This window comes from Moschus berezovskii, chromosome 12 (genome assembly GCF_049115385.1).
Source record: "Moschus berezovskii isolate FMDL1 chromosome 12, NW_MosBer_1.0, whole genome shotgun sequence".
Taxonomy (NCBI): domain Eukaryota; kingdom Metazoa; phylum Chordata; class Mammalia; order Artiodactyla; family Moschidae; genus Moschus; species Moschus berezovskii.
Genome location: NC_142471.1, coordinates 7670562 through 7692840, shown reverse-complemented (window position 1 = coordinate 7692840; position 22279 = coordinate 7670562).

The window sequence follows — 22279 nt, the reverse complement described above, 5'->3', positions numbered from 1 at the left end:
AAACCTTCCCACCAGCTGTACAAGCTGCAGATTAAATCCACACAATCAACTAAGCAGACTCTGTGTCTATGGAATATATAAAAGGCCATTGAGAGCTCCCACAAAAGAAAACACACTAGCTCTGATAGCTGTGGACATTGGAGGCAAGAACACACAGGAGTAGGACCAGATTAGAATCTGACCTGCCTCCACAGCAGGTCCAGAGACCAGCACAGTGTTGGAGGGCATCCTAGGGAGGTGAGGTGGGCTGTGACTCCCAGTGAGGGGAAGGACTCTGACAGCATGACTCAGGAAAAACATTTATTATTCTTATGTTTCTACTTGTTCTGTAGATTCTTTTGAATTATTTTCCCCTTCCCCCCCCTCTGTTGTAGTTGTCGATTTTATTGGCACTAAGAAGAAGCCGAAGTTGAACAGTTCTATGAAGACCTCCAAGACCTTTTAGATCTACCACCCAAAAATGATGTCCTTTTCATTAGAGGGGACTGGAATGCAAAAGCAGGAAGTCAAGAAACACCTGGAGTAACAGGCAAATTTGGCCTTGGAACATGGAATGAAGCAGGGCAAAGGCTAATAGAGTTTTGCCAAGAGAACACACTGGTCACAGCAAACACCCTCTTCCAACAACACAAGAGAAGACTCTACACATGGACATCACCAGATGGTCAACACTGAAATCAGATTGATTATATTCTTTGCAGCCAAAATGGAGAAGCTCTATACAGTTAGCAAAAACAAGACCAGGAGCTGACTGTGGCTCAGATCATGAACTCCTTATTGCCAAATCAGACTTAAATTGAAGAAAGTAGGGAAAACCACTAGACCATTTAGATATGACCTAAATCAAATCCCTTATGATTATACAGTAGAAGTGAGAAATAGATTTAAGGGACTAGATCTGATAGATAGAGTGCCTGATGAACTCTGGACGGAAGTTCGTCACATTGTACAGGAGACAGGGACTAAGACCATCCCCATGGAAAAGAAATGCAAAAAAATGACTGTCTGAGGAGGCCTTACAAATAGCTGTGAAAAGAAGAGAAGTGAAAAGCAAAGGAGAAAAGGAACGATATAAGCATTTGAATGCAGAGTTCCAAAGAATAGCAAGGAGAGATAAGAAAGTCTTCCTCAGCGATCACTGCAAAGAAATAGAGGAAAACAACAGAATAGGAAAAACAAGAGATCTCTTCAAGAAAATTAGAGTTTCCAAGGGAACGTTGCATGCAAAGATGGGCTTGATAAAGGACAGAAATGGTATGGACCTAACAGAAGCAGAAGATATTAAGAAGAGGTGGCAAGAATACACAGAAGAACTACACAAAAAAGATCTTCATGACCCAGATAACCACGATCATGTGATCACTCACTTGGAGCGATCCTGGAATGCGAAGTCAAGTGGGTCTTAGGAAGCATCACTATGAACAAAGCTGGTGGAGGTGATGGAATTCCAGTTGAGCTATTTCAAATCCTGAAAGATGATGCTGTGAAAGTGCTGCACTCAATATGCCAGCAAATTTGGAAAACTCAGCAGTGGCCACAGGACTGGAAAAGGTCAGTCTTCATTCCAATCCCAAAGAAAGGCAATGCCAAAGAATGCTCAAACTACTGCACAACTGCACTCATCTCACTCGCTAGTAAAGTCATGCTCAAAATTCTCCAAGCCAGGCTTCAGCAATATGTGAACCGTGAACTCCCAGATGTTCAAGCAGGTTTTAGAAAAGGCAGAGGCACCAGAGATCAAATTGCTAACATCCGCTGGATCATGGAGAAAGCAAGAGAGTTCCAGTAAAACATCTATTTCTGCTTCATTGACTATGCCAAAGCCTTTGACTGTGTGGATCACAATAAACTGTGGAACATTCTGAAAGAGATGGGAATCCCAGACCACCTGACCTGCCTCTTGAGAAACCTGTATGCAGGTCAGGAAGCAACAGTCAGAACTGTACATAGAACAACAGACTGGTTCCAAAGAGGAAAAGGAGTGCGTCAAGGCTGTATATTGTCACCCTGCATATTTAACTTCTATGCAGAGTACATCATGAGGAACGCTGGGCTGGAAGAAGCACAAGCTGGAATCAAGATTGCTGGGAGAAATATCAATCACCTCAGATATGCAGATGACACTACCCTTATGGCAGAAAGTGAAGAGGAATGAAAAAGCCTCTTGATGAAAGTGAAAGAGGAGAGTGAAAACGTTGGCTTGAAGCTCAACATTCAGAAAACAAAGATCATGGCATCTGGTCCCATCACTTCATGGGAAATAGATGGGGAAACAGTGGAAACAGTGTCAGACTTTATTTTTTGGAGCTCCAAAATCACTGTGGATGGTGATTGCAGCCATGAAATTAAAAGATGCTTACTCCTTGGAAGGAAAGTTATGACCAACCTAGATAGCATATTAAAAAGCAGAGACATTACTTTGCCAACCAAGGTCCGTCTAGTCAAGGCTATGGTTTTTCCTGTGGTCATGTATGGATGTGAGAGTTGGACTGTGAAGAAAGCTGATCGCCAAAGAATTGATGCTTTTGAACTGTGGTGCTGGAGAAGACCCTTGAGAGTCCCTTGGACTGCAAGGAGATCCAGCCAGTCCATCCTAAAGGAGATCAGTCCTGGGTGTTCATTGGAAGGACTGATGCTAAAGCTGAAACTCCAATACTTTGGCCACCTCATGCGAAGAGCTGACTCACTGGAAAAGATTCTGATGCTGGGAAGGATTGGGGGTGGGAGGAGACGGGGACGACAGAATGAGATGGTTGGATGGCATCACCGACTCGACGGACATGAGTTTGAGTGAACTCTGGGAGTTGGTGATGGACATGGAGGCCTGGTGTGCTGTGATTCATGGGGTCGCAAGAGTTGGACACGACTGAGCGACTGAACTGAACTGAAGAAATCCAGTTAAGCTTTGAGCTTTTTTTTTCCTCAGTCACATTTTTTATTGTCATAAACCTCTACCTCTATGTTGGGCTTTTGCAGTTCTGTGGAGTTTTCCTAACTTTTTTTTTTCTTTTCTCTTATTTAAAATTTTTAAAACCTAGCATTATTTTTCTATATTTATTCCTTTTTTTGCTTTTCCTACTGTTCTTTTCCCCTTGCTGTTTATCTTTAATGTATATAAATCTTCATCTACCTCTGTTTAACTTTGCCTATCTATTCTTTCTTTCTTTTCTTTCTCTCCTTTCCTCTCAACATATTTGTTAGTTTTATTTTCATTGCTTTATTCCCCAATTGGCACCTTGCTTTAGTTTTGTTTTCCAGTTTGTGCTTTAATTAGCTTTGTTCTGGTGGATATAATTTTTGGTTTCCTTTGTTCACCAGGTCAATCTATTGTACTTTATCTTTGTTGGACTGTTTTGATTTTGCTTATGGGTGTATATGTATGTATGTATATTCAGTCACACTTTCTATTGTTGCTATAAACGTCTGCCTCTATGTTGGGCTTTGCAGTTCTGTGGAGTTTTCCTTTTTGTTTTCCTTTTTTCTTTCTTCTTCCATTTTTAAAATTTTCTTTTTTATAATTTTAATTTTTAAAAAAATCTATATTTTTTATACATTTATTCCTTTGTTTGCCTTTCCTACTGTTCTTTTTCCCTTGCAGTTAATCTTTAATGTATATAAATCTTCTTCATCTACCTCTATTTAACTTTCCATATCTCTTCTTTCTTTCCTTTCCTCTCAACGTATTTGTTAGTTTTGTTTTCACTGCTTTATTCCCCACTTCGCACCTTGCTTTAGATTTGTTTTCCAGTTTGTGCTTAAGTTAGTTTTGTTTTTAACTGGTAAAAAAATAATTTTTGATTTCCTTTGTTCACAGGGTCAATCAACTATATTTTTGTTGGACTATTTTGACTTTGCTAATGGGTGTATATGTTTATACTCCATTTTTTAAATTATTATTTGCCTGATTTTGTAACTGCTATTTGTCTGGGGTTCTTCTTTGGTTTCTTGGTTTTGGATATTTGTTTTAATCTCACTAATGCCATAACAAACCACTTGTGAAATCTTCACTCCTGACCAGAAATCAAGCCCTGAGCCTTTGGAGTAGAAGCACTGACTCCAAGACCCTAGACTAACTAACCCTCACTTCAGTTCAGTTGCTCAGTCATGTCCAACTCTTTGCGACCCCATGAATCACAGCACGCCAGGCCTCCCTGCCCATCACCAATTCCTGGAGTTCACTCAAACTCATGTCCATCGAGTCGGTGATACCATCCAGTCATCTCATTCTCTGTCGTCCCCTTCTCCTCCCGCCCCCAATCCCTCCCAGCATCAGAGTCTTTTCCAGTGAGTCAACTCGTCACATGAGGTGGCCAAAGTGTTGGAGTTTCAGCTTTAGCATCAGTGCTTCCAATGAACACCCAGGATTGATCTCCAGAATGGACTGGTTGGATCTCCTTGCAGTCCAAGGGACTCTCAAGAGTCTTCTCCAGCACCACAGTTCAAAAGCATCAATTCTTCAGCGATCAGCTTTCTTCACAGTCCAACTCTCACATCCATACATGACCACTATAGCCTTGACTAGACAGACCTTTGTTGACAAAGTAATGTCTCTGCTTTTTAATATACTATCTAGGTTGGTCATAACTTTCCCTCCAAGGAGTAAGCATCTTTTAATTTCATGGCTGCAATCACCGTCTGCAGTGATTTTGGAGCCCCAAAAAATAAAGTCTGACACTGTTTCCACTGTTTCCCCATCTATTTCCCATGAAATGATGGGACCAGATGCCATGATCTTTGTTTTCTGAATGTTGAGCTTCAGGCCAACATTTTCACTTTCACTCCTCTCTCACTTTCATCAAGAGGCTTTTGAGTTCCTCTTCACTTTCTGCCATAAGGGTAGTGTCATCTGCATATCTGAGGTGATTGATATTTCTCCCAGCAATCTTGATTCCAGCTTGTGCTTCTTCCAGCCCAGCGTTCCTCATGATGTACTCTGCATAGAAGTTAAATAAGCAGGGTGACAGTCTACAGACTTGACGTACTCTTTTTCTATTTGGAACCAGTCTGTTGTTCCATGTCCAGTTCTAACTGTTGCTTCCTGACCTGCATACAGGTTTCTCAAGAGGCAGGTCAGGTGGTCTGGGATTCCCATCTCTTTCAGAATGTTCCACAGTTTATTGTGATCCACACAGTCAAAGGCTTTGGCATAGTCAATGAAGCAGAAATAGATGTTTTTCTGGAACTCTCTTGCTTTCTCCATGATCCAGCGAATGTTGGCGATTTGATCTCTGGTGCCTCTGCCTTTTCTAAAACCTGCTTGAACATCTGGGAGTTCACAGTTCACATATTGCTGAAGCCTGTCTTGGAGAATTTTGAGCATGACTTTACTAGTGAGTGAGATGAGTGCAATTGTGCAGTAGTTTGAGCATTCTAGGGAGTATCAAATAGTGAGAACTCACACAAAGGAAACCACTTGAATACAAGACCCTGCATCACTCAACCACCAGTAGCATCCTGTGCAGGATGTCTCATCTCAACAACAAACAAAACAAAAATACAAACCCAGTAGACAGGTTACCACCTCACTCAGCCTTGCCCCTCAGAGGAAAAACAAACAAACAAAAACTCAGCATAAATCTCACCCTACACAAAGCTCACACAAACCACTGGACCAATCTAAGGAGGGCAGAAACCAAAAGGAAGAAAGAATTCAACCTTCTTCAAAGAAAAAATTTAACTTTCCTTGGAGCCTGGGAAAGGAGACCTCAGACACAATAACTTAAAAAAAAAATAATGGAAAGGCAGAGAAATACTGCACAAATGAAAGAACAAACAAGAAACACAGAAGTCCAAATAAATGAAGAGGAAATAGGCAAACTACCTGAAAAAGAATTCATAATAATGAAAGAAAAGATGATCAAAACCCTTGCAAACAAAATGGAGAAAATGCAAGAATCAATTAACAAAGACCTAGGAGAATTAAAGAATAAACATAGAGACAAACAACACAATTACTGAAATTAAAAATACTCTAGAAGGAATCAATAGCAGAATATGTGAAGAAGAAAAACGAATCAGTGAACTGGAAGATAAAATGGTGTAAATAACTTTTGAAGAGCAGGATAAAGTAAAAAGAATGAGAAGAGTTGAGAACAGTCTCAGAGATCTCTGGGACCACATCAAATGCACCAACATTGAAATTATAGGAGTCCCAGAAGAAGAAGAGGAAAAGAAAGGGCATGAGAAATTTTTTGAAGAGATTATACTTGAAAATTTCCCCAACATGGAAAAGGAAATTGTCAATCAAGTCCACGAGGCACAAAGAGTCCCGTACAGGATAAACACAAGGAGGAACATGCCAAAACACATACTAATCAAACTAACAAAGACTAAACACAAAAAAAGAATCTTAAAAGCAGCAAGGGAGAAGCAACAAGTAACATGCAAGGGAAACCCCATATGCTTAACAGCTGATCTTTCAGCAGAAACTCTGCAGGCCAGAGGGGAATGGCAGGACATATTTAAAGGACTGAAAGGGAAAAATCTACAACCAAGATTACAGTACCCAGCAAGGATCATTCAAAACTGATGGAGAAATAAAAAGCTTTTCAGACAAGCAAAAGTTAAGAAAATTCAGTACCACCAAACCAGCTTTACAACAAATGTTAAAGGGACTTATATAGTCAAGAAATACAAGAAAGAAAAAAGATCTATAAAATCAACCCCAAACAATTAAGAAAATGGCAATTCAGTTCAGTTCAGGTCAGTCGCTCAGTTGTGTCTGACTCTTTGCGACACTGTAGACTGCAGCACGCCAAGCCTCTCTGTCCATCACCAACTCCCAGAGTTTACCCAAACTCATGTCCATTGAGTTGGTGATGCCATCTCTTCCTCTGTTGTCCCCTTCTCCTCCCGCCTTCAATCTTTTCCAGGATCAGGGTCTTTTCAAATGAGTCAGTTCTTCAAATCAGGTGGCCAAAGTATTGGAGTTTCAGCTTGAACATCAGTCCTTTCAATGAATACCCAGGACTGATCTCCTTTAGGATGGACTGGTTGGATCTCCTTGCAGTCTAAGGGGCTCTCAAGAGTCTTCTCCAACACCACAGTTCAAAAGCATCGATTCTTTGGCGATCAGCTTTCTTTATAGTCCAACTCTTACATCCATACATGACTACTGGAAAAACCATAGCCTTGACTAGACGGACCTTGGTTGGCAAAGTAATGTCTCTGATTTTTAATATGCTGTCTAGGTTGGTCATAACTTTCCTTCCAAGGAGTAAGTGTCTTTTAATTTCATGGCTGCAATCAGCATCTGCAGTGATTATTGGAGCCCCAAAAAATAAAGTCTGACACTGTTTCCACTGTTTCCCCATCTATTTCCCATGAAATGATGGGACCAGATGCCATGATCTTTGTTTTCTGAATGTTGAGCTTCAAGCCAACTTTTTCATTCTCCTCTTTCACTTTCATCATTTCTCATTGTTAGAGAAATGCAAATCAAAACTACAATGAGATATCACCTCACACCAGTCAGAATGGCCATCATCAAAATATCTACCAACAATAAATGCTGGAGAGGGTGTGGAGAAAAGGGAATGCTCTTGCACTGTTGGTGGGAATGTAAATTGATACAGCCACTATGGAAGATGGAGATTCCTAAAAAAACTAGGAATAAAACCACCATATGACCCTGCAATCCCACTCCTAGGCATATACCCCGAGGAAACCAAAATTGAAAGAGACACATGTATCCCATTGTTCACTGCAGCATTATTTACAATAGCTAGAACATGGAAGCAACCTGATGTCCATCGACAGGTGAATGGATAAAGAAGTTGTGGTATATATACACAATGGAATATTACTCAGGCATAAAAAGGATCACATTTGAGTCAGTTCTAATGAGGTGGATGAACTCTTTCTGATTCACTGCACTCTGCATAATAGGTTCTAAGTTCATCCACCTCATTAGAACTGACTCAAATGTGTTCCTTTTTATGCCTGAGTAATATTCCATTGTGTATATATACCACAACTTCTTTATCCATTCACCTGTCGATGAACATCATGTTGCTTCCATGTTCTAGCTATTGTAAATAGTGCTGCAGTGAACAATGGGATACATGTGTCTCTTTCAATTTTGGTTTCCTCAGGGTATATGCCTAGGAGTGGGATTGCAGGGTCATATGGTGGTTTTATTAAGTGCTGCACTCAATATGCCAGCAAATTTGGAAAACTCAGCAATGGCCACAGGACTGGAAAAGGTCAGTCTTCATTCCAATCCCAAAGAAAGGCAATGCCAAAGAATGCTCAAACTACCGCACAATTGCACTCATCTCACACGCTAGTAAAGTCATGCTCAAAATTCTCCAAGCTAGGCTTCAGCAATATGTGAATCGTGAACTTCCAGATGTTCAAGCAGGTTTTAGAAAAGGCAGAGGCACCAGAGATCAAATTGCCAACATCCGCTGGATCATGGAGAAAGCAAGAGAGTTCCAGTAAAACATCTATTTCTGCTTCATTGACTATGCCAAAGCCTTTGACTGTGTGGATCACAATAAACTGTGGAACATTCTGAAAGAGATGGGAATACCAGACCACCTGACCTGCCTCTTGAGAAACCTGTATGCAGGTCAGGAAGCAACAGTTAGAACTGGACATGGAACAACAGACTGGTTCCAAATAGGAAAAGGAGTATGTCAAGGTTGTATATTGTCACCCTGCTTATTTAACTTCTATGCAGAGTACATCATGAGGAACACTGGGCTGGAAGAAGCACAAGCTAGAATCAAGATTGCTGGGAGTAATATCAATAACCTCAGATATGCAGATGACACCACCCTTATGGCAGAAAGTGAAGAGGAACTCAAAGGCCTCTTGATGAAAGTAAAAGAGGAGAGTGAAAATGTTGGTTTGAAGCTCAACATTCAGAAAACGAAGATCATGGCATCTGGTCCCATCACTTCATGGGAAATAGATGGAAAAACAGTGGAAACCATGTCAGACTTTATTTTTTTGGGCTCCAAAATCACTGCGGATGCTGATTGCAGCCATGAAATTAAAAAACTTACTCCTTGGAAGGAAAGTTATGCCCAGCCTAGATAGCATATTAAAAAGCAGAGACATTACTTTGCCAACAAAGGTCCGTCTAGTCAAGGCTATGGTTTTTCCCGTGGTCATGTATGGATGTGAGAGTTGGACTGTGAAGAAAGCTGATCGCCAAAGAATTGATGCTTTTGAACTGTGGTGCTGGAGAAGACTCTTGAGAGTCCCTTGGACTGCAAGGAGATCCAACCAGTCCATTCTGGAGATCAATCCTGGGTGTTCATTGGAAGGACTGATGCTAAAGCTGAAACTCCAATACTTTGGCCACCTCATGCGAGGAGTTGACTCACTGGAAAAGACTCTGATGCTGGGAGCAATTGGGGGTGGGAGGAGACGGGGACGACGGAGAATGAGGTGCCTGGGTGGCATCACCGACTCGATGGACATGAGTTTGAGTGAACTCCGGGAGTTGGTGATGGACAGGGAGGCCTTTTGTGTTGTGGTTCATGGGGTCGCTAAGAGTCGGACACGACTGAACTGAACTGAACACATATATATGGAATCTAGAAAAATGGTAATGAAGAATTTATTTACAGGACAACAGTGGAGAAACAGACATAGCGAATGGACATATGGACATGGGGAGAGGGGAGGAGAGGGTGAGATGTATGGAGAGAGTAACATGGAAACTTACATTACCATATGTCAATGGGAATTTGTTGTATGGCTCAGGAAACTCAAACAGGGGCTCTGTATCAACCTAAAGGGGTGGGATGGGGAGGGGAATGGGAGGGGGTTTCAAAAGGGAGGGAACATATGTATACTTACAGCTGATTCATGTTGAGGTTTGAAAGAAAACAGCAAAATTCTGTAAAGCAATTATCCTTCAATAAAAAATAAATTAACTAAAAAAAATTGTAGTAAGACAATGACATACCAGAGTATCTACATGCCTCTCATATATTTACCTATTTGATCACCTCTCTATAAATTAAACTAGTAAACTACTGACTAGGGTGCAATAAACAATGCAATGTAAAAAATAATTAATTAGGCTGCATCAGGTCTTAATTTTAGCATGCGGGATCTTCCTTGTGACACAGACTCTCTAGCTGTGGCATTCAGGCTTAGCTGCCCTGCAACATGTGGGATCTTAATTCCCCAACCATGGATCAAACCCAAGTCCCCTGCATTGCATGGTGTTTTCTTAACCACTGGACCACCAGGGAAGTCCCTAGTGCCCTTTAAATTTACTTTGGTCCACAGTCTGTGGCCCGGAGTCCTTCCTGCTCAGAACCATTGGTACACCCAGAACTTACACGTAGTTCTCAAGTGAAAAGTCTCAGTTGAGAAAGTATGTGTGTTTATCCCACCTTGAAGTTCAACATTGCTGTAGACCTAATTTATTTTATACCCTGGGTATGAAAAGCGACCTTTCAACAGCAGGAAGAGCCAACCTCCTTGCATTGACTGATGAGGGGCTTTTTAAATTCCATCTGACCTCTGGTCCTTGCCCCTATGCACAGGCAGAGGGCTTTCTGGTGGTCTTCTCTATAGAAGTTTCCAGAAATGGATAAAAGGACAATTCTGTTTAGAGAGTATTTTGATGTCTTGGTTCCAGGAGTTTTAGAAAATCTTCAGACTCTAAAAAATCTATATTTTGGGATTCAGTTCAAAATGGGGCTCTCGGGTCCCCTGGCGAGGAGGCAGACTGTATAATGACCATGCGACCATCAGCGGCCAACAGCGGGCAAGCTCCTGGCTGCCACGGCTCGGTGTTCCCCATCTATAAAACAGGGAAACGATCCCTGATTTATCTTGTAGGGTAGTCCTGAGCATCAGCTAAGAGTAAAATCTAGAGACAAGGCACTGTCGCAGTCACCAGGCATCGTTTTAATAAACCTTGGCTTTGGTCAAAGGCTCAGCCTGTTGATCAATTCATTCTGGTTTTTGTTTCCTGTTTCCCTGAGAGCCTAGCACTTCTCGAGAGTTCTTTCAATCCCTCTCCATAGCTGCCACCCCTCACCTTCTTTTTTTCTCTACTCTTCTTGTCTCGAGCACCGCCCTTTTCCCTCACCCCTGCTGCTGGGGGCAAGAGCCTTCAAACTAAAGAGCACCCTTTTCTCTCCTGCCTCTTGTATCCATGGCTCCCTCGCAGGAAATTCGCCCTGCTCCAGCCCAGGGATCTGATCGAGGCCCATCTCCTGGTGCCCGTGTGGGGCTGCCCCACAGGTCACAGGTCCGCCTGGGCTTGTGTCCCTCCTGGTTGGCTTGGGATGTTTAGAGGTGTCATATACGATGGCTAGATGGGGGCTATGATTTCTTCACAATGAGATCCAGACAAACCAAACCACCTGCCTCAGGCCCCCGGACAGTGTGTCTCCAATCTATACTTTGCGTTAGCTCCTTAGGCCTTCAGTCTCTGATCATGTCACACTCATTTATGTAAGTCTCCTTATTTGAAACTTGTGAGAATCCTGTCTAAGCCTTACACAGCTACTCAATCTTAAAAAAAATTATTTATTTATTTGGCTGCACCATGTGGAACTTTAGTTGTCACTTGTGGGATCTAGTTCCCTGACCAGGGATTGAACCTGGGCCCCCTGCACTGGGAGCTCTGAGTCTTAGCCACTGGACCACCAGGGAAATCCTGCTACTCAATCTTTTTTATCAGATTGAACAGTTAATAAATATTTGTTTCATTTAATGGAAATCTGAAGAAATAGGTGTATCATGAATGCTCTAGCATGGAAATTACTTGTGATCAGGCCTAGCCTGTGGCCACAGGGCATGGAACCCCTGATACCCTCCAACCCCCCACTTTTGAATAGTACCTTCTGCCATTTTGTACAGCAGAGAAGGTTAAGGCCAAAAGTGCAGAGAAGGCAAAGGGGTTAATCTCTATCCTCAGGCTTCTTCCTTTGCCTCCTGTGTTCCGAACATTCTGGAAACGATACCTTCAAGTAAGCTTTAAATCAAAATGTAAATTACACTGGGTGATTTCACCTGTGTAACATCCCTTGTACCAATGACAGGCTCTAAGATAATAGAGGTCTGGATCCTGCCCTTTCATGATGCCATTTGGTTCCCAGCTTTGGAAACTCAGAATCAAAACATAACCAAGGCACAAGGGAACATTTTCTGAGTTTAGCGTGACCTCCGGGTTCTTGGTGAACGTGTGGAGCCTGTCACGCGCCCAGGAAACTCACTGGACTGGATCGTTAGTTGAAACCGAAACCAGAAGCATTTTTGTAGAGCAGTGGGGCTGCGGCATCCTCTTCACTGACGCTGAATGTGGAAGGGCTCGCTTCCGTGTCCGTCGTGGGACGCTGTCCGGCTTCTCGGCCGTCTGTAAGGCGGCCAGCTCAGTTCAGCAGCTCTCTGGGTTGGCTCAGGAGATGAGGCTCTGGATCCCCAGGTTCCCAGCAGTATTGGGAAGCCGTATTTCCCTCAACCACCAGACTCATTCATAATTCAAGACCAGCCAACTCCATCTTTATGGATCCACATTAGACATGGGGCTGTTCATTTGCTTAAAATAGAGATATAAGTTCCAGATGAAGAGAAAACTGCCAAGGGTTATTCCACAACCTCCTTTAAAAGATCTGGAGTTGCCTTTCAAGTCATAGAGACATAATTTATAAACGTTCACCCCAAACAGGTTTCCAAAAATAGCAGGGCTGTTTCACAGTCAAGGTTGCCTCATCACCAAGGTCCATGGAGGTTCAGGAGATGGGACTTTCCCCCATAGAGGTGGGATCTTACAACTTCTGTGGCTCTCTAGGGACCTGTCAGGCTGCTCCAGGACCTGGGCTGGAAGTAGCCTTGTTTCCACGAATATCGATAACATTGAACATTCCAGGTCAGGCCGGCCTCTCCATCTCCCGTCATGCTCCTCTTTGGAAGTGGATATCTGGCAGGTCATAGGTAGTGGGGAAGAGAAAAGAGCCCTTGTCTCAGCCAGGGCCCACCCACCCTGCCCTCAGTCTGGGCGGCTCACCCTCTGTGGAGGGCTCCTTTCTCTCTCAGGTGTGTGGCCTTGGGCTCCCTGTGCCATGGAGCTGGCGAGGGGAGTTGGTCATCTGCAGGTTCTATCTTCCCACCTATACCCTACTTAGCCTGTCCCTTTCAGGGGCCCCCATGTCCCACATCACAAAGCCCTAGGCTGTGGGGTGTCTTAGATCCCTGAGCGATGCTGATGCCCCTCCTCTCACACCAGCGCTATCAAGTCTGGGAGAGCAGAGGACGTGGACAGCCTTCTGGTCCTGCCTCCTCTGTTTCTCAGCAGGGCGAGATCTGTTCTTGCCGCCTTTTGTTTTGAACCAATGTGAGCCTTTGACTGTGTGGATCACAATAAACTGTGGAACATTCTGAAAGAGATGGGAATACCAGACCACCTGACCTGCCTCTTGAGAAACCTGTATGCAGGTCAAGAAGCAACAGTCAGAACTGGACATGGAACAACAGACTGGTTCCAAATAGGAAAAGGAGTACGTCAAGGCTGTATATTGTCACCCTGCTTATTTAACTTATATGCAGAGTACATCATGAGGAACGCTGGGCTGGAAGAAGCACAAGCTGGAATCAAGATTGCTGGGAGAAATATCAATAACCTCAGATATGCAGATGACACCACCCTTATGGCAGAAAGTGAAGAGGAACTAAAAGGCCTCTTGATGAAGGTGAAAGAGGAGAGTGAAAAGGTTGGCTTGAAGCTCAACATTCAGAAAACAAAGATCATCGCATCTGGTCCCATGACTTCATGGGAAATAGATGGGGAAACAGTGGCAGACTTTATTTTTTTGGGCTCCAAAATCATTGCAGATGGTGATTGCAGCCATGAAATTAAAAGACGCTTACTCCTTGGGAGGAAAGTTATCACCAACCTTGATAGTATACTAAAAAGCAGAGACATTACTTTGCCAACCAAGGTCCGTCTAGTCAAGGCTATGGTTTTTCCCGTGGTCATGTATGGATGTGAGAGTTGGACCGTGAAGAAAGCTGATCGCCGAAGAATTGTTGCTTTTGAACTGTGGTGCTGGAGAAGACTCTTGAGAGTCCCTTGTACTGCAAGGAGATCCAACCAGTCCATTCTAAAGGAGATCGATCCTGGATGTTCATTGGAAGGACTGATGCTAAAGCTGAAACTGCAATACATTGGCCACCTCATGCGACGAGTTGACTCACTGGAAAAGACTCTGATGCTGGGAAAGGTTGGGGGAGGGAGGAGAGGGGACGACGGAGAATGAGATGGCTGGATGTCATCACCGACTTGATGGACATGAGTTTGAGTGAACTCTGGGAGTTGGTGATGGACAGGGAGGCCTGGTGTGCTGTGATTCATGGGGTCGCGGAGAGTCAGACACGACTGAGCGACTGAACTGAACTGAACTGTGATCCTCTTAGAATACTTGCCATCCCGTGTGTCTCAGTCCTTTCAGGCTATAATTGCTAACAAATTATAGTAGACTGTGTACCTTAAACAACAGAAATTTATATCTCACAATTCTGAAGGTTGGGAAATCCCAGATCAAGATGCCAGCAGATTCAGTGTCTAATGAAGACCCATTTGCAGGTTCATAGATGACTGTCTTCTTGCTGTTTTCTCTTATGGCAGAGAGAGGAGTGAATTCCTGTGTCTCTTATTAGGGCACTAATCTCATTCATCAGGGCACCATCATCATGACTAATCACCTCCCAAAGGCTTCACCTCCAAATAACATCACACTGGGGGTTAGGGTTTCAACATATGAACTTTTGGGAGGATGCATACATGCAGTCCATAACATCATGAGGCAGGTGGAGGGGTGTGGGGTGAAGGCACTTCATCAGAGAGTGAGGGCAATTCAGGGCACAGAATGGCTAGCAGATCACCAAGGATTGCCTCTAAGAGAGGCCATTTGTCTCTGAAGCTTAAGAAGGCAGCTGAGGATACTAGTTCAGTTAAGGGATCAGTTCAGTTCAGTCGCTCAGTCATGACCGACTCTCCGCGACCCCATGAATCACAGCACGCCAGGCCTCCCTGTCCATCACCAACTCCAGGAGTTCACTCAAACTCATGTCCATCGAGTTGGTGATGCCATCCAGCCATCTCATTCTCTGTCGTCCCCTTCTCCTCCCACCCCAATCCCTCCCAGCATCAGAGTCTTTTCCAGTGAGTCAACTTGTCGCATGAGGTGGCCAAAGTGTTGGAGTTTCAGCTTTAGCATCAGTCCTTCCAGTGAACACCCAGGATTGATCTCCTTTAGAATGGACTTCCCCAAGGGATGCTTTACCTATTCCATTGCCTGTTTTCTTAAGATTAAAAAAATTTTTTTTAATTTATTATTTTTTTGCCTGCACTGGATCTTTGTTGCTGCACTGGGTCTTCATTGTGCTTGGGCTTTTTCTAGCTGTGGTGAGTGGGGACTACGCTCTAGTTGAGGCTTCTCAATGCTGCAGCTTCTCTTGTTGCAGAGCATGGGATCTAGGATGCATGGACTCAGTAGTTGCAGAGCATAGGCTTAATTGCCTTGCAGCATAGGGGATATTTCTGGACCAGGGATAAAAATCCATGTTCCCTGCATGGCAGGTCAGATTCTTAACCATTGAACCTCAAGGGAAGTCCCTCATTGCCTGTTATGAGGGCTGGTCTAAAGCTGGCCTAGCCTTGCGTATCTGTGGATCTGTCCTTGGGATACCTGGTGTGTAACTGTTGATATGTTCTGTGATCATCTTTGGGTCAGAGGATTCCAGAAGTGTGATCTGGTAACTGGACTGGTCCAGGTGTTCATCTGTGTATTTCTTCCCATGTTCAAAAGACACTTATTAAATAATTGCTGTGTGCTCTTGGGAAACAATATAAAAATAAACATTGGTTATAGCCTTTGTATCTCATAGTCTTAAAGAGACTAGAGGCGAGGAAACAGGTGTATTGGCTAGCTCTTGCTGTGTTAACAAATAACTGCAAAAACCTCAGCAGCACACGACCATACATGTTTATATTCATGGATTTGAGGGTCAGTTGGGGTGGCTCAGGTTCAGTGGGTACTGGCGGGGCTCAGTCCTTGCCATAATTGTTCATCTGGGGTCCCAGGCTAAGGGACAGAAATGACCTGGCAGTACACTCTTCTTCTGATGACTATGGGAGTACAAAGGGGCAAGTGGAAACATGCAAGACTCCCAAGGCCCAGGCTAAGGACTGCTGTTAGTCTTTCCGTCCACACACTTATGGCCAATGCAAGTCACATGGCCAAACCTAAAGCCAAGGGGTGGCAAAGAGCATCCTTCCACGCTGGGCTATGGGCACAGGAAGGCAAGAACAAGGCTGATAATGCTATCTACTACCACAGGAGCAGACCACTTTGAGGCCTGGGAGTGGTGGTGGCAGTGGTTGGGGCACTAGAGCAGGCCAGCAGGAGGTCACAGGTCAGTGTAGGCATTAGCTATGTTAGTTTTTTGGGCTGGGGAAAGCAAGATCTCCCTGCAAGGTCTGTATGGGTGCAGGTTCCTGGCTTTGGGAACCTACTCTGGGTGCCTATGGCTGTGCAAATTCCAACATCCAGAGGGTGCCCAGGGACCAGTGTGACTGTATTCTTCAGGGCCTTGGCATGCTGTGTGGAGGGTAGCCCTGGCTTGTCCTGCTCTTGCTCAGGGACGGGCAGGCCCTTCTCCCTGGCCTTTCTCTTCACAGTGGGCTCTGGACAGCCAAGACTATTTTCAAAACACTGCTGAGGCCTCATTCGCCTTTTTCACTCTCACTTTCTTAGGAGTGTACAGTGGAGTTTCCCACTGGCTTCACGATGGGGCAACAGATTCAGTTCAGAAGGAGACATGAGAGTTGAACCTGGGTGTCCTGCACTGGAAGCGAATGCTTTATCATCTGAGCCTCTAGGGAAGCTCTAATATAAATAACACAATTATATTATAAATAATAATTATATTATGAATGATAATAAATTCATAATAAGAGAAACTTGAACTCAAAGTCTATGAAACACGGAGGAAGAATTTACCCTGAAAGTGAGGAAAGAGGAAGAGAAGACAGTGGTATTTAGAAGAAGTAGCTTCTCTGGCGTGTGGCCCTGAACTCCCATCTGAAAAGGCTGGAGGCGGGTTTTTACAGCTGGTCCAGTGGTTGGCCATATAGGGGCCTCACCTCCATCAGTCTTGGTTTAGGCAGGATTCAAAATGAGAGTGCTTTCTCCGCCCTTGCTTATCCAGCCCAAGCCTTGGGGCACAAGCGTGTGTGAGGGGGCTTGACTTTCCCAGACAGAACTCTGGTGGCTGCTTCTGAAAAGCAAAGCACAAAGGAAATACCCGCTCTGTCCTGGACGGAGCAGACCTGCCGCCTCTCCCTTTGCGGCTGCTCCCTGCTGTCTGCTTCTGAGTAACTGTTTCTTTGGCTGATGGAGTGAAACCAAGAGACGTCTTTGACCTCGGTGTATTTATAGCCAGGAAGTAGGAAAGTATCACGAGTAAAACCAGAGAGGGGAAACCATACAAGGTCTCCTGGGGAAGGGTTCGAGTTTGTATAAGCCTGTGTATGTGTGTGTGAGAACAATCTGGTCAAAGTCTTGATTAGAAGGAAGCCTGCGTGGCTAGGTCAAGTGAAAGATCAGCATCTTTTGCCTGTTCTGAACTTAGTCTCACCATCTGTGAGATGGGACGAGTGCTTGTTCCGTGCGGCCCCTCTTGGGCACATAAGGGGGTGGAAGTGACATAATTATAAACTGCTGTCAACATGAAGTGTTCTAGAAGGCTTCCAACCCAATAAAAGAAACCACAGAATTTCTGGCTGAGAGGGAAAACTATGTTTAAACATCAACAGTTCAACTATCTGTGGCATCCCAAGCCTTCTTTCAAGTTTCTCTTGTCATGATGTGGTAACAGCTGAGAACAGCCAGCCCTGGGGATGAGGAGCTTCAGTCCGTTCGGCACAGAATGTCCTTGGCTCCCTGGCAGTTCTCAGACGGAAGTGGCTCTGAGACCTGGGAGGCCCAGTTGGGGGCAGCTCTGGGGGATGGGCAGGAGGGGCGGGTCATGCTGGCACTGGCAGGGCTGAGCCTTCCGATGGAGCTGGACGAGCAAGGAACTGAGGAGAGGAAGGAGCTGGTCTCCAAGGGCCACAGAACAGCACTGTGCCGCTGCTCTTAGGAGGTTGGTGAGCACGTCTGGGCCTGGCACCCTCTGATCCCCCTTGAAACCGTGTCCCCTCTTGCAGAAGTGCAATGGGGGCAACATCTGCATCAGATGATGTCTCAATGCAGAGGTTTCCAGGTGGTGCTGTTGGTAAAGAATCTGCCTACCAATGCAGGAGACACCAAAGATGCAGTTTCGATCCCTGGGTCAGGAAGATCCCCTGGAGTAGGAAATGGCAACCCATTCCAGTATTCTTGCCTAGAAAATTCCATGAGTAGAAGAGCCTGCAGGTTACAGTCCACTGGGTTGCAAAGAGTCAGATGCAACTGAGCACGCAATACCAAGGCAATCCAGCTTGGCTATAGAGGTACTACTTGGCGTGGAGGGATGGTGACCATATACTTTTTTGCACAGTTGCGGTGCTATTTTGAAAATAAAAGGAGGTGCTGTTAATAATTACTCTGGGTAACGAGAATAAACTGAAATGGTCTGGGTAAAGGGAGCATGTGGTCACTCACCTAGAGGTCATGAGAGACACACAGCTTATCCCATGGGCTTTCCCATGGAAAGGCAGCCAGCCATTCCCCAAGGGTTAGAGAAAGAGTCCCAATGATTCCGCCTGTGAAGAGTTTGGCCAGTTCTTTGGTTTTCCCAAGACAACAGAAGGGTGAATGGGAGGTCTGGTTTAGAGACCCAAGCTGGAGTCACCACAATACCTCCCGTTTTCCCAGAGTTACATACTTTTCAAAAACACTTTCACAAGATCCACCATTTAATGGGAAAATCTCACACAACAGAGCAAGAGTGGATATGGTGGCTTGTCACTGGAGGAGTGAGGAACTAGAGGTGCCTTTGAGCCCAAAGCCATCAGCCTGCAAGGAGTGAATTCATTTCCCAGTACCTGCCCGAAGAGTGGTCATCTCCACTAAGCTGCCCTCCAGGACAATGGCTAAAGTCCGAATGTCTTATAATGCATTTCTACCCAACTGGTAACCTTTTTATAAAAATTATTACTTATTTTTCTTATTCGTGTTTTGGCTGTGCAGGATCGTTGTTGCTTGCAGGCTTTCTCTAGTTGCAGAGAGAGGGGACGACTCTCTAGTTGTGGTGTTTGGGCTTCTCATTGCAGTGGCTTTTCTTGCTGCAGAGCGTGGGCTCTACAGGGTGGGCTTCAGTAGTTGTGGTACATGGGCTTAGTTTCCCCTCGGCATGTGGAATCTTCCCGGAGCAGGGATTGAACCCATGTCCACTACATGGACAGGTGGATTCTTAACCACTGGGCCACCAGGGAAGTTCTCGACTGGTAACCTTTGAGAGAGTGCACAAAATCAGGAAGGATAAACCCCAGCTGTGCTTGGAGCAGAGAAGCCCTTTGAGATGGAGAGGGGAGGCTAGGAGCCTGTCCAGATGTGCGACAAGGCCTCCACCCAGGTCTTTTGGTATCCCTGTGGTTTTACAATGGCAGCCGAGCCCAGAGTCTGTCACTTTTAGAGGCCAGGGGGGCAGCTGGATGCAGAATGCATCAAACTACTGAACCTCACCCCATCCTTCCCAGGAGAGGAACTTACAACCCCTGTGATTTCAGGGGAACAGCAGAAAGTCAGAGCTGAAAGTGGCCTTGAGCACCACCTCCTCCAGCTTTCTAATCTAAAAGGTGACGAACCTGGGGGACTTCCCTGGTGGTCCAGTAGTTAGGAATCTGCCTTGCAATGCAGGAGACTTAGCTTCTGTCCCTGTTCAGGGAACTAAGATCCCACATTCAGAGCAGCAACTAAGCCTGCACATTGTAAGTAGAGAGTTAATGCGCTGTAACAAAAGATCCTGGGTGCTGCACATAAGACCCAATGCAGCCAAACAAATAAATAAGTAAATATTAAAAAAAGGTGAGGAATCTGATGTGTGGAGGTGGAAGAGGAGGCCAAGCATGTTTATTTTATGCCAAGCATCTCACTTGCACGAATCTCAATTCCTTTGCAAAACCCTCTGAGATAGGAAGTCTCATCAGAGATGAACTCTGTTGCCCCAACTAGTAAGTGGGGAGGCAGGATTTGAACTCAGGCCTCTGCCTACTCTGAACCCACGCTCTTTGTACCCAAGGCCCTGCCTTCCCCTGAGGCTCTTTGTCTGGAAGTGGTCAGGCCAAGCTGAAGGGACACTGACCCTGGTCTAGATCTTTTTTAGGTCAACTCTCACTGTAAATATTTTCCCTTTAATTTTGCAACCCTCAGCAATTACTTACCAGGGCTGCGTGGTGAAGATAAGCTTATGAGAGAGGAACCTCCTGCCTCACCCGAGTGAACCATGGTGGTTTCAGGAAGACTGTCAGGTCGTTCAGGGCAATTAACCCCAGCAGTGAACACTGAGTCCACTCTGGAGATATGACCAGGGTTCATTGCTCTGTGATCTCAGAAAAACTGGGTGAGTCAGAGGCAAATCAGGCCTGAGATGAGGTGGTAGGATGTTTTGGCAGGACCTGAAAGCCCACCCCACTCCAGCAGAGGCCCCTCCCCTGGGGAGGTGGACGGCTGTGGGATTGCATTGACAGGACAGCAGCAGCAGATTTAGCCCCCCGGCAGCCCACTCCCTCGCAGAGACAGTGCCAGGCAAGGTGGGATCCTGTCTGGGGATGGGAGGGGTGGGGGGGAGAGGCAGGTGGATGGGCTCCTGGGCAAGTGACCCCAAGGCTCACTCTCGTGTGGTCATCTCTGGTCTATTCTCTCTGGAGATGCTGGAGAATCCAGAGGAGAAGGAGCAGTGGGAACTACATTCCCAAGAAGACCATGTGTCCCCAAGAAGGAAGCAACAGTGCCCCACATGGGGCTGGTGGTCTGTTTGGATGGGGACTGGGTCCACCAGCGAAGGGGTCAGGGGGCTGTCCTTGAGGCGAGAGTCAGTACTGCAGGTCCTGGTGCCTTCCGCCTCTGCCTGCATTCAGGGTCTGGTATTTGTAGTCGTCTGCCTTCTCTCTTGGCTCAGCACTTACCATATCCTGGAGAAACAGGCCAACACAGGTGGGTTTCTACCCACCAGGCTGATGTTTTGCGCTCTGATCCACACAGGGGCAAACAAACCAGGTTCCTGAGCCACCGCCAGCACGCCCTTGAATGAACTTTTTGGCCAACTCAATACATACTAGAGTTTGCATCTCTAAAAAAGATGGACATTTCAGATGTCATAATATTACTGTTTGAGACCTAAAAATATAAATAATTCCTTGCTTTCACCCAATACTCAATCCAGATGGAAATTTCTCCGATTGCCCCATTTTTTTTTTTCTAACAGTCGATTCTTTTTAATCAAGTCTGTCATTTGAATTGGTTGAGGTTTTTAAACGAATGAGGCCAGTTCTGCAGAAACCCCCAGACCTGGCTTTTGCCTTTCTCTCCCACACTGATGCTCACCTTACAGTCCTTATTACAGCTGCCCTCAGTTGTGTCCAGAGCTGAACTGGCCTTTCTGCTCCGTCTGTATCGTGAGCTTTTCTTGGGGCACAGGTGCTTTGTATTCCTTATGGTTCCCAAGGGAGTGCATTGTGCATAATAAGTGTTCTGTTTAATCTCAAAACATCACTGTATCAGAGAAATCACAAGGTTTTTCTGTTTGCCAACTTAAAACTTAAGAAATTGAGATTTTTGAAACTCCTCCATGAATGGGAATGACTGACTAGGTCCAGAGATGTTTGTGCACAGAGCAGAAGGTAGACCAGATGAACTTTAAGACCCATGATGACTCTACAATTCTGGCTGCTGTTTGACTTTGTCCTCCAACTTTGCCCTGGGATTCATCAATATTCTCGTGGTTAGATTCCACAGGCTGGCATGACCTGAGAAAAAAAAATTTGGACACGTTTTCTTGCCACCACTTTTTACAGCTTGGCAAGGGGCAGAAAGGGTGCCCTCCCCTCCTTGCGTTGCTGTGTCATTTAGTGAGGTTGCTTGGAGCCAAGGTCTTGGCATGTCTGGGTGGTGGCGCCTCCTGCCCCTTGCTCTGCTTTCTGACCCAACTCTCTGATCTCATAGCCTCTGACTTATTTCTAGTTGTAATCTATAGGCCATGTTGCAAGCGAATGAGAAAATATGGCTTGGATTATGGAGTATATGATTTATTTGTTCAACAAGATTTTTCTGAGACTCTATCATGTACTAGATCCTGTTCTAGTCTGTATCATGTTCTA